At 37.5% G+C, this 12996-nt stretch overlaps 1 protein-coding gene and 1 long non-coding RNA gene across 17 annotated transcripts in view; one reads left to right on the top strand and one right to left on the bottom strand.

Annotated features, from left to right (window-relative positions):
* The window catches only part of PHACTR1 (phosphatase and actin regulator 1), a 559986-nt gene that overhangs the window by 114968 nt on the left and 432022 nt on the right, over positions 1-12996 (top strand). The gene's annotated exons all lie outside the window — the stretch shown is intronic.
* The window catches only part of LOC140594640 (uncharacterized), a 96547-nt gene continuing 88108 nt past the window's right edge, over positions 4558-12996 (bottom strand). Inside the window, exon 3 of the long non-coding RNA XR_011995686.1 lies at positions 4558-5671. This is a non-coding gene — a long non-coding RNA (uncharacterized lncRNA). The remainder of the gene's footprint in view (positions 5672-12996) is intronic.

Raw genomic sequence — 12996 nt, 5'->3', positions numbered from 1 at the left:
AAGTTGCTGTGACTGCTTTATACAACCCAGAGCCCAAATCCTTGGTCCTTTGTGACATATCTTCTGTTAAGTTTGCCTCAAAATGCAACACGCTTCACACTCACTGAGCAGGGTTGCAGATTTCTCTTGACAAAATGAAAAGATTAATTTTGAGCTTCAATACTTGGTGTTTATCTGTCATGGTGCCAACTGCCTTTGTAATGATATAGTCTCCCATGCAGACAATTAAAAATCATGCTGACGGAATCTGTTCTAATTGGTTTTGCTTTGAATTATAATTCAATGAAGAGGCATCGCTTATGTTATAGGAGACCCACCACGCTTTGTTTGAAGTTTCAGCAATTCTTTGATTTCCTTTAGATACAGCTCTTTCTCCAAAACATCTCAAGGAGTCCCCCAAAGCCAGGGAAGTAAAAGGAACGGTTTCCGTGGTGCCTAGAATTCCTTTTCTCTTTATTCTAGGCTCCAGGGCTACCCCCGCATCCCCTGCCGTCTACCCAAAATTCCCTTCTCCGCTAAGAGCCTCACATTCTGGTATTTTCTCTTCTTGTATCTTCTTACATCAAACTTACCCGTTTTAATCGTTCCCTCAAGAAGCCAGATCACTGCCACTGACAAGCAAATGTGGCAAATGAATCTGTCTCCCAGTATTGAATAGTGGGTGCTAGTGAAGATGTTCTTTCCTCTTCTTGGTTTACAAATGGAAAAAGAAGACAATAATCATCCTCCTCTTTTCACTGAGCATAAGTGACAGTTGCATGGGAGGGGAAGGGGTAGTGACGGAACAGCTCCTTAACCCCACCTTCCCCCAAATTAACTCATACTGGAAAAATCCCAGCTCACATCCAACAAAGGGGACCAAACACAGGCTTTGTGGGAAGTTAAAAGAGGGATCTGATTAACTATCCTTCATTGTTTTTTTCTTCTACTTTTTTTTGTCCCCTTATCTCTTTTCTGCCCTAGACAGCTTCCAATACCCAGCTGAACACAGAACAGTATGCAGAACCTTTCCACAAGAGACTAACAGTGTTTAGGAACTTTGTTCCCCTTTCCTTGTGTATGCCCATCTTCCCGGGAAACAAGGTTTAGTTTGCAAGAATCTTTCCAACGAGGACAAGACAAGAGCAAGTTAACTGAGCATGGCTCTTCACCCGTGAGGGTGGACCCTTTCTAGATACATAAGTAACAGTTGTACATGAATATTATCTTCTAGAACCTTCGACCAATGCTACTTTAAATGGCCCCCTTTCAACTCAGAATTGGAACTCCATAAATGACGCTTAATTTAAATGAGCATTGACATTAACTTGAAGAGGCTGTTGACCTATCTCCTTAATAGGCCTGATGAAACCAGGTCTACTCAAAAGACATACCAGCCACTCACCCTTTTATGAGAGCTGTTTTATCAGACCTGTTCATTTGGAGTCTCAAAGAAAGGATGTCACCTCTTAAACATGTCATCTTTCCCTTAATCTGAGGTTCTCTCTAAGGTAAATTCAGGCATTCCCTTTAGTCTTTTAGACTTCTGTAATTAAACGCTGTGGGTGTGTATCTTGGGTTTCATATTAGGGAGAGACAAAGCCTGATTAGGCTCCATCCCCGGACAGATCACTGGTCTGAGACAAGACTCTTTTTGTTCTTGAGGGCTTTGCGTTCTACGACATCCTGGGTCAGAGACCTCTATCACTGGTGCCACCATCCCAGAAAATCATATCTGACACTTTTCGGCTATCTTCACAACTTTAGAGTATCATACAGTGTTTCAGAAATGGGAAATCCTGTTTTCATCTACATAAATCTCAATAGCCCTAGCTTGGGAGAGAGGCTTTGATTTTTTTTTTCCTTTTGCTTTGAAAAATCTTTCCAATTTTATTAACAGACCAGGGCAGTCAGAAGGATGTGGTAACAAGTGTCAAACGACTTCATGAATCCTATTTCAAAAAACAAGACCAAATTATCAGGACAGTATTTACATTAGAGTAGGATGTGCAATGGAATTATAGCTTAGGTGTAAGAGCCTCCAATGGGGTTAGCAGTGAGAAAGAAAAAAAACCACTGTGGCGACTCAGAAGGGCACAGGCATGTGTGTGCCCTGTACACGTGTGTAATGACAGGATTTTTATAGTGGCAGTGTGGCTTCCCTCATTGGTAGGGAGGAACAAGTTTGGCTCCACTTGCCTAGTGATCTAAAGATGATACTTTTTATAAACCCTTACTGCCTTTTGGCATTTTTTGTGAGTAGTGGAAGAAAAGACTCTTAGAAAGGGGATTTTAAACAAGGAAATAGTGATTCAAAATTACAAAGCAGGTGAGGTTTCTGCCTCCGTCTCCCTTTTCTGCAAACTTTTTACTGCTCTCCATACCACCTTCAGATTTTTCCATCCATTAAATCCTGGGAAAATAATTTTAAACTTATTCATAGCAATAATAAATGGCTTGGCAGTCCCTAAAGTAAAATGGTTAATGGTCAGAAAGATCTGGAATTGAATCCTGGCTCTGCCACATACTGTGGAATCTTGGAAAAGTTCGTCTCTGAGCCTCAGTTTCTTGAACTTGAAAATGGGAAGAATCAAACCTTCCCAGTGAATTGCTATGACTGAGTGAGATAATGCTCTAAAGCACTGATTGCAGGAGCTGGGACACAGTAAATGCCTAATTAATGATAGCTTTTGTTATTGTTGTATCACATCACCCTAAAGTGAGAAAAAGAGATTTCAAACCTTGGGAATTTTTCTAACACTAAATTGGAAGTCTTTGGTGTTATTTATTAGGAAAGACAAATACTGAAATCAAACCATTTCCTATTAGGAAGGTAGGTTCTTTATATTGCACAAAATCACCACTAATTAAAAATAAGCAAATGTTTAATTTATTTTTTAGCTTTATTGAGGTATAATTGACACATGAATTGTAAGATAGTTAAAGTGTGCATCGTGGGGATTTAATACATGGATATATTGGGGAAGAAGTTCCCCGATCTAGTTAATTAACACACCCATCACCTCACATATTTACCTTAATGGTATATGAGTACATTTAGAAAATTGCAGTAATTTAGAATACAGCGTTATCAACTGTAGTCACCATGTTTCACATTCACTCTTCGGGCTTGATTCATCTTCTTGCCCCTTTGTACCTTTTCATCAACTCCTCCCTGTTGTTCCCCCCACCCCCAGCATGAGACAGCTACTTTTCTACTCTATGTCAAGGAGTTAAACTATTTTCTTTTAGAGTTTACATATAAGTGATAGTCTGCAATATCTGCCTTTCTCCGTCTGGCTTCATTCACTTACTGTAATGCCCCCAAGGTCCAGCCATGGTGTCCCAAATGGCAGGATTCCCTTCTTTCTCATAGCTGAATAATATTCCATTATACATGTATACCACATCTTCTCTACCCATTCATCTCTTGATGGACACTTAGGTTTTTTCCATGTCTTGGTTGTCGTGAATAGTGCTGCGATGAAGATGGGAGTGTGTACCTCTTCAAGATCCTTGTTTATGAAGTACCTCTTCAATATCCTGTTTTCATTTCCTTTGGATAAATATTTAAAAGTGGAATTGCTGGATCATATTGTATTTCTTTATTTAATTTTTGGCAGAAGCTCCATTCTGTTTTCTATAGTGACTGAACCAATTTACAGTCCCACTATCAGGGCACGAGCATTCCCTTTCTTCATTCTTCATATCCTTGCCAACACTTACTATCTTTTGACTTTTGGATTATGACCATTCTAACAGGTGTGAGATGATATCTTAATGTGGTTTTGATTTGCATATCTCCCTGATGAATAGTGACATAGAGCACCTTTTCATATACTTGTTGGCCATTTGTATGTCTTCTGTAGAAAAAGTATCTAGTTCAGAAAACAAAAAGCAAAAAAAACAAAACAAACAAACAAAAAAAACGTATTTAGTTCCTATGCTCATTTTTTCATTGTTTGAGATTTTGGGTTTTTTATTTTTAACTATATGAGTTCTTTATATATTTTGGATATTAACTCCTTATCAGACATATGATTTGCAAACATTTTCCCCCTTCCCATAGATTGACTTTTCAGTTTGTTTATGGTTTCCTTCACTGTGCAGAAGCATTTGGGTTTTATGTAATCCCATTTGTTTAATTTTGCATTTGTGGCTTTTGTTTTTGGTGTCTAATCCAAAAAAATAATTGGTAAGAGCAATGTCAAGAAGTTTACCCTCTATGTTTTCTTCCAGAAATTCTGTGGTTGAGGTCTTACATTTAAGTCTTTAAGCCATTTTGAGTTGATTGTTGTGTGTGGTGGGACATGTCCCATCAATAAGGGTTGTTTATCAAGCAAGGCCACATCACAAAACCTGGCCATCTGTGGACATCACCTACGTTTGGAAGCTCTGCCATCTACTATTGTCCACATAACCTTGTGCAAGTTACTTGTATTCTCTATGCTTAGATTTCTAATTCCAGAACATGAGAGGAATAGTGCACCTTTTCATGAGATTTTAGAGGAGAGTAAAGAAGTTCATATATTTCAAGAGCCTTGAAGAATGAATGAGTGACACATGGAGTGCCCTATATTTGGTATTTTCAAAGAACTTTATTAAAATCAACACAGTGAATCCAAGAAGTTAATTTGAAAGCATCCATTCATTAAGTGCACGATGAATTTAAGAAAAATAAAATACAAGAAATATTCCAGTGGTTTCACTACCAATAAGATGCGTGAATTTTTTCAGCAAAGCTGAAAAAACATTGTGTTAACTCTACTCCGTTGGTTATTATGTGCATAGCAAGCCCGCCTCTGAACCTGGGTAGATCTGTCCTGTTGGCTTTCATATGGATTGGAGATCTGTAAGAAACATAAAAGCCCTGGGAGTGAGCTGACCCACTTCCATGTTCAGAACACAGTGTTGTATTGAATTACACAATTGATTTTTAGAAAATCCCTCTCTCAGTTGGAGCTTCAGATTCATTCTATATTTTGCTTCTCTCTGTGGTTTCATCTGTTAGTGTAATAGAGCAGAAGTAGTTTCCTACCATTTTAGAAGCTTGTACTTAGGGTTCATTCATTACATCCATTTTCTTTCTTTATTTTGTAGACAAATATAAGCTAAAATTCATTAGCTGTTAGGGGTCATTTGCTGCTTCCCTGAGGTATAACAGCATTTTGATTTTATGCATTCCTGAATTACCTTTCTCATGATTTTCCTTCCAAAAGAAGGAAAATTCTGTTGCCGGCCTCATGTCCTCAATGGGATTATACATCTGCATACCATTAAGGCAGAGAGAAGCCATATAAGTACTTCCCATTCTCAATGTACTGCTCTGGAAGAATAAGGCTCAAGGATGGATTTCAGAAGGTTTCGGAGGGAGCAGTGAAGGCAGAGATGGAGACTAGAAGGGAAACAAATAATGCTGTCCTATTTCCTAGCTTTATTTTCATCGCATGCTTAATCCGTACTCCCCCATGTAATAACGGGATCTGTTAAGACACTTGGGTCCTGAAGTTTCTGTGGGTTGACATTAATAGACATAGTCTAACAGCAGGTGTATCCGACACCTAGTGTAGTGGTCAAGAGAGCATCAGTTCTGGAACCAGAGTATCTGGGCTCAATTCTGGACTCCATTCTCACTTCTACCGTTGTGACCTTAGGCAAGTAACTTCTGCTCTCCGCGCTTGGGTTTCCACATCTGTAAAGTGAATGCAAAGGAAATTAAGTTAATATATTTAAAGCATTTAGAAGATTTATTGACATTATTAACTATTACTAGCTGTTTCTCTGTTCCTATTTCTGAATGAGGTAATTGATAGCTATTGAGTATTGTTTCTCTGTTTTTGTTTTTGTTTTTTTAAATTGTATTTATTCATGAGAGACAGAGAGAGAGGGGGGCAGAGGGCAGAGACACAGGCAGAGGGAGAAGCAGGCTCCATGAAGGAAGCCCGACATGGGACTCGATCCTGGGTCTTCAGGATCAGGCCCCGGGCTGAAGACGGCGCTAAACCACGGAGCCACCAGGGCTGCCCTCTGTTTTATTTAGAAACACACTAGCATTTTACAAATGGAATAGGGAAATGACTGAAAAACATCAGTTTTTATTAATATGGCCTATCCCTTTTTAAAAGAAATTTTGAAAAATCATGTGCTGGAAGTAATAAATCCTATCATTCTTGTTTTGCATGGCTCGCCCATTATAAAAGTCGCATCCAAAAGAAAGTAATGAACCTCAGCCTACGCACTGTCTTTTTACTTCCCCAGGGACTTCCCTCCAGTTTCATTCTTTGCATTATTATAGTGCTGTTTTAAAACAAAGATACATGTGCCCATCATACATCAGGACCTGTTTTGAAAGAAACTACCCAGACTCAGCCCTAGGCCCACATGCCTATTAATAGTAAAAGGATAACTTAACCTCTCTACTAAAATGAATGTCCAAGTTAGTTTATGTATCTTTTTTTTTTTTTTTTAGATTTTTATACTTATTTGAGAGAGAGAGAGAGAGCGAGTTTGTGCATATGTAAGCATGGAGGTTAGGGGGGAGGAGCAGAGGGAAAGAGAAAATCTCAAGCAGATCCCCCACCCCCACCCCTCACCGCTGAGCCACCCAGGTGCCCCTATACTATTTATTTTAGAAAAAAAGATTGGATTTCACACAGGAAGGACATATTAGGGGTAAATGGTAACCAGAAATGAAAGCTCCCCTTGCTCTGCCATTGTAGCAAACACCACACTGGGCAGCTAGAAAGTTCCTCTTCACTGAGAATATTCACCCATTGAGTATATAAACAAAATCCTCCTGAATCAGTCAAGACACATGGATCTGCTTTCCCTTAGTTATGAACCATTTTGGATTAGTGATCCCAACCAGGCAGGAAGATAAATTGCAACTGTACAACCTTTAAGTGAACTTGGCATTCCAGCCCTGACCATCTCTTGAGAAACTCCTGGTCATTTTGCTTCCCCTCAGCCACTTCTTGCTGCTCCTGCTTTCTACCCTCCTAGCTCTACTTTCCAGAATTTCTGTCTCTATTTTTGCTCCTTTCTTCACCATATGATCCTTTGCATGTTTGGCTCTGTCACTCTTATCTGCTAGGGCATTGCCTTTTTCATCTTTATCTCATTATGAAATGAAGATTTGCTAAACTCACCATCACTCTTGATAACTTCTCCATTCATTAGGAGGGTAAACATTCAAAATAAAGAACAGAAAGAAAAGAAAAAAAATTTAGAGGAGACTTTCCATGATGTTAAGTTTACATTAGTGATGGGGATTTTTCTTTTTTCTTTTTTTTTAAAGATTTTATTTATTTATTCATGAGAGACACAGAGAAAGAGAGAGGCAGAGACACAGACAGAGGGAGGAGCAGGCTCCATGCAGGGAGCCTGACGTGGGACTCGATCCCAGATCTCCAGGATCACACCCTGGGCTGAAGGCTGTCTAAACCACTGAGCCACCTGGGCTTCCCGATGGGGATTTTTCGACATTTAAGTTTTCTTTGAATTTTAATGAATAATTTTAATAGATTGGGAGTGTTTCTCACTATGGCTCTATGCATTCCCTTATGTTATAAGTCTCTGTAATGTTGAAAATAATTTTTCCCCATGGCAACCTCCAAAAATCCAAACACTTCACTGATTGACTTAGAAACAGGAAAGCCAATAAACTGTACATTTATTTCATCATTTTTTTTTTTTTTAGAGAGAGAGATTTTAAGTAATCTCTACACCCTACATGGGGCTCAAACTCACAACCCCAAGGTCGAGTCTCATATTCCACTGACTGAACCAGCCAGGCACCCATCATCTTTTTATTATTATTATTATTATGGATGTATTTACCATTTTTTCCCAAAGGAACTGAGCAGCTCACAAGGATACATACCCTCCAACAAGATCGCTTGAATTTAAAGTTGTGACACCCCTTTTCCAAATAAAAGAAGAAAAAGTTAAAGACATAGCTGGAAAGGGGGCACCTGAGTGACATAGTCGGTTCTCAACTCAGATCTCGATCTCAGGGTCACGAGTTCAAGCCTCGTTTTGGGCTCTGCACTGGGGATAAAGCTTACTTAAAAAATAAATAAATAGGGCAGCCTGGGTGGCTCAGCGGTTTGGTGCAGCCTTCGGCTCAGGGCGTCAGCATGGAGCCTGCTTCTCCCTCTGCCTGTGTCTCTGCCCCCCTCTCTCTCTCTCTCTCTCTCTCTCTCTCTGTCTCTAATTAATAAATAAAAATCTTTAAAAAATAAATAAACAAACAAACAAAGTTGGAGAAAATGTGGAGACCAAGAGGCTAAACAAGTATATCTTCATGACTCAAACCTCTTCTTTGGAGTTCACCTGGTTGACTAGGAAAATGGAAATACGATCAAATTTAGTAGCAATTCTTCAACTTACAGAACTAACTGGTGACTTTTACCTGAGAGAGAAACTCCTCTGTGGAGACCCAAGCGTAGCCTTTTTGCTAATTGCTATTCATTCTCTCTGCCACTCAAGTAGAAAGCCTTCAAATGACTGTGATATAGTCATAGGCTATCCTTGAATCTTTTCTAATTTATTTCTTAAATACATAATTTATCATCTTTATTGCTTTAATATTAACAACAAAAATCACTTGCAGTACATCTCAGACATACTGTGGTAGAGAATTCCCAGGTTTGCACAATGCTCAAGGTCCATAAGTCAATATAAAGGAAACAATAGCTCAGGTTAAGGACAATTAATCTTGAAACAAAGGTTAAGCAGGGATTTCTCCTATAAGAAATCCCTTTCATCCTCATGAAGATGAGCACAGTTTGCTTGGATATCTTTCTCCATGACATGCTGACAGCAGTATCAGGAAGTTCTATAGATTTAATTATTTTAACAGTCTTGAAAATAGGCTACTAGTAACATTTTTTAAAGCACCCAAATAAAGGCCATTCTGTCCAATACCTACATTTTATCCTTTGTCCTCATTCTTAGTTGCTTATTATCATAAAGCTGATTATCATTAAGCTATTGATTATTTAGGAAAACGACTCATCTTAAATAATGTTAGTAGCTAAAATTCCTCCTCATGTTTTCATGAAAGGATATTTCCTGTCTTTTGCTTAATCACTTTAGATACAAGGGCTATCCAGATATCTACTAGAACTTCACCGCATAAACATGGAAGCAACTTCACTCAATCGTATTTAATGTCGAATCAGGTTTCATAGATATTTTGGAGTCACAAACCCTTGAGAAGACAACAAAAGCTGTAGACCCCTTCCCCATAATGAAGAAAAAAGTTCATAATATTAAATGTTATGTATCATTTCAGAGATTTGATAGACCTCCTAGAACCTATGCAAAACCCCTCTGCCCCAAAGATGCCATTAATTCTAATTTAAATTAACTCTAGTTATTTTAAGATATATACACATAAACAAAACCCTGTATAATAGCAAATCTTGCTCTGGAACTTAACTAGAAATGACCACAGCATCAATGTTGAGAGAGAGACTGGGAAGTGTTTCATTCACGTAAAAGACAATATAATTCCCTACACAGATGCAGATCCAATTTACTAAAATTAACAGAACCTGCTGTTTATGCCTGAAATATTCCTGGAGCTGCCAAAAATTAATATTTCTATGGAAGCAAAAACCAGCTTAAAATTGTCCCTCCTTCATGAGAAGACTGGACTTTGGCAGGCATACAATGATATTAAAAAAGGCTGAAATGAATTCTAACATAACCTTCCAACCACAGTATACGACAACCTAAAAATGAAAAGAGCTTTCCTTTCTGTCTTATGTGAGGGAGGGAGCCCTGAAATAAATAGAATATTTAGGAGCTATTAGGATTTGATATTTGGGTCTTTCTGATACTCATTAGTCATTTTGGTTTTTAACAATTATTTAATGTCTCTCTTTTCCAAAAGAAAATTTAATTTTGGGATATGATTGTCAGGTTAATTCAGAGCTAGAATTATCTATACAAAGAAGTAGCTGTGGGCCTTGATTACCTTGCTAAACTTAGCCAATTACAGTTGACTTAGTGGGTAGGCAGTAGAATTGTCATTCTATCATTTTGCTAATATGACGTCAATTAACCAAAAGGATTTATTTATAGATCATGAAATTCTGGGCTTAAAGTGGAACATTATGTTTTTCTATTCTCTAGTTAGGAATTGTTACTGATTTTTGCAGTTCTCTATCTAAATACTATTAGAACAGATTCTGTATATTTTCTCCAGCATATCTATATGTATTCAGCTCATATAGACTGATATGTTCACACTTTTTGCAAACCCAAAAAGTGAAGCAAATTTAGACTGTATGAAAGGACGTAAAATTATGTGGATGTATTCTTTTTATATGAAAATAACTGTAAGAAATGGATGATCAAAGGTTTTTTTGAGGTGGAGTTCCTATTCACTTTTGGTTTTTTATTAGTAATAATTGGTGTTTTAGTATTACTTTAAATTCAGATTTGAGAACTTTTGAAAGTGTAATATTTTTGTTAAAAAAGGAGAAGGACATACATGAGAATTTAATTGTAGTTGTCTCTAGATGGGTAGGATATAAATGGTTTCTATTCTCCACTATTTATTTATCTTTGTTTTCCAATTTTTCTGTAATAGAACTTTATAGCTCTTGTAATGAGGAAAAAGCAACAAAAAAAAACTTAATTTGGGGGGGGGGAGAACAATGCTCTCATTGTAAAAAAAAAAAAAATATGTGCCTGAGGCACCTGAGTGACTCAATGGTTAAGTGTCTGCCTTTGGCTCAGGTCATGATCCTGGGGTTCCAGGATCTAGTCTTACATCTGGCTCCCTGCAGGGAGCCTGCTTCTCCCTCTGCCTATGTCTCTGCCTCTCTCTGTGTGTCTCTCGTGGATAAACAAATAAAATCTTAAAAACAAAACAAAAAAACAAAAATGTGGGCCTTTTTAAAAAGCAGTTTGGAATAGGCAAGACATTTGAAGTCTACTTTGAAGACTTTGGCCAAAGGGAGCCATCTCAGAGATGAGGACAGGCAATGCCTATTTTGAAGGAGTGTGAGTGGGGTGTCTTAAAAAGAAAAGAAGTAAAAATCACAAATTTTGAGGCTAGAGAAAAAGTTCTTTCTAGTAATGAAGAGGACTATTTACATGAAGTTGTATCTTAGCCTAATATACAGCCCTGAGGGACTCTTAGAAGGTTTGATAAAAGAGTTTGGGACCACATGGTAGCTGTGAGTACAAGACCAAGGAGTTCTCTGCTTGATTTAGGAGGAGATAGGAGTTCATTTGAAAGCATTTGAGTAGGTGAGTGATGAGATAAGTGCTATAGTTGAGAAAAATTAATCTGCAAACCAGGGTAAATGGCTTGGGAAAAAGAGTAACAGTAGAATGAGTATAAGGTGTTGAGGCTCTTTAAAATGGCCCAAATGTGATCTTGAATTGGGCTTTAGTTTTATGACTAGAATGGATGAGTAAGATAGTAGAAGATTATAAAAGAAAATTAAAGGTGTCTTTAGTTCCCTTCATTCAAGACACACAATCTATTCAATTCAATTCACAGCTGACTGGCTCTAAAAACTAGAAGTGACCTAAAAATTCTACTCAGGTTGGAGACCCAGCTAACCCAACTTCCCAGAATCTTACTCTATTCTTTTTATTGATTACCCTCAAAATAGGATTCAAGGGTCTTAGACAAAAAGAATCTGTGAAAAAAAGGTACTGCTAGTAAGATATTTGTTTCTTTAAATCTCTGCTTTATGGAATCAGCATATTTAAAGCTCACATTGATAATGTCTACATTGAACATGTAAATAAAAATGGTGAATTGATAGAGAGACAGAGAGAGGGAGGGAACCAAAGAACATGTAGTTTAGATCACCAGTCTATTATCAGCTAGTGACAGCATATGATAAATGAAGACTCACTTCATCTAGACATAAACATTTTAAAATGTTGAATTTTGCAAGTCTCAGCAAAATGAAATTATAAAAGAATTCTGATTTTTCAGTTTGCCCCAGAAACAGAAAATAAAGTTTTGCCTCTCTGTGTTTTCTGATTAAAAATCCATTACATAACACATAGTAGGCACTTAACAAATATCCACTGAGTGACTGGATAAATTAACAAATAAATAAATACATATGAAATCATGGTGCATTTTTTAAAGCCATGTGAATACTTGGGGATATTATATTTACAGTTTATAGACATTAGGTTTGTCCAGAAATAGGGAATGTCATGGTACCAAAATGAGGAAAGTTATCCAGAAAAGTACCACTTCACTCCAGACCTCAGGTACATATTGTGTCTTGCACTTTGATGACCTAGAGCAAGGGATGACATCCTTAAAATAGGAGAAAATTTTATCTGTCATTTGATAACTGAGTAACTGATATGTAAGTCATACTTGGATACAAAGACACAAAGCACAGATCAGATGTTTGCTCCCTTGTTTAAATTCACATTGGACATATAAGGTATAGCTTACTTTGAAGTGTTTCCTGCCTCTTTAAGAGGAGACTTGGCCAGTCTGGAATTATTCTATGTTCTGTTACATTCTTTGGCAGACATAACAAGAATGGCAACTATGATATGATTAGCTTGTACAGTGATTATATTTAATCCTCTTGGCAAATAGAACAACCTAGAAGAAATGGGTAAGTTCCCAGAAATGTACAACCTACTAAGACTGAATTATGAAAAAAATAGAAAATCTGAACCGACTAATAATGAATAAGGAGATTGAATCTGTAGTCAAAACCTCCCAACCAAGGAAACCCCAGGACCAGACAGTTTCACTGGTGAATTCCACCAGCATTTAAAGAATTAACACCAATCCTCAAACTCTTCCAAAAATATTCAAAAGGAGAGAACAAAGAATTAACACCAATCCTCAAACTCTTCCAAAGATATTAAAGAGAGAACACTCTGCACTCATTTTATAAGGCCAGCATTACCCTGATACCAAAGCCTGCTAAGGCCACTACAAGAAAAGAAAACTATAGGCCAATATCCCTGACAAATATAGATGGAAAAATTCTCAAGAAACTACTA

Source organism: Vulpes vulpes, chromosome 12 (genome assembly GCF_048418805.1).
Source record: "Vulpes vulpes isolate BD-2025 chromosome 12, VulVul3, whole genome shotgun sequence".
NCBI classification, from domain to species: Eukaryota; Metazoa; Chordata; class Mammalia; order Carnivora; family Canidae; genus Vulpes; species Vulpes vulpes.
The sequence above is the reverse complement of the archived record's forward strand: the minus strand, read 5'-3'. Positions and strand labels throughout refer to the sequence as shown.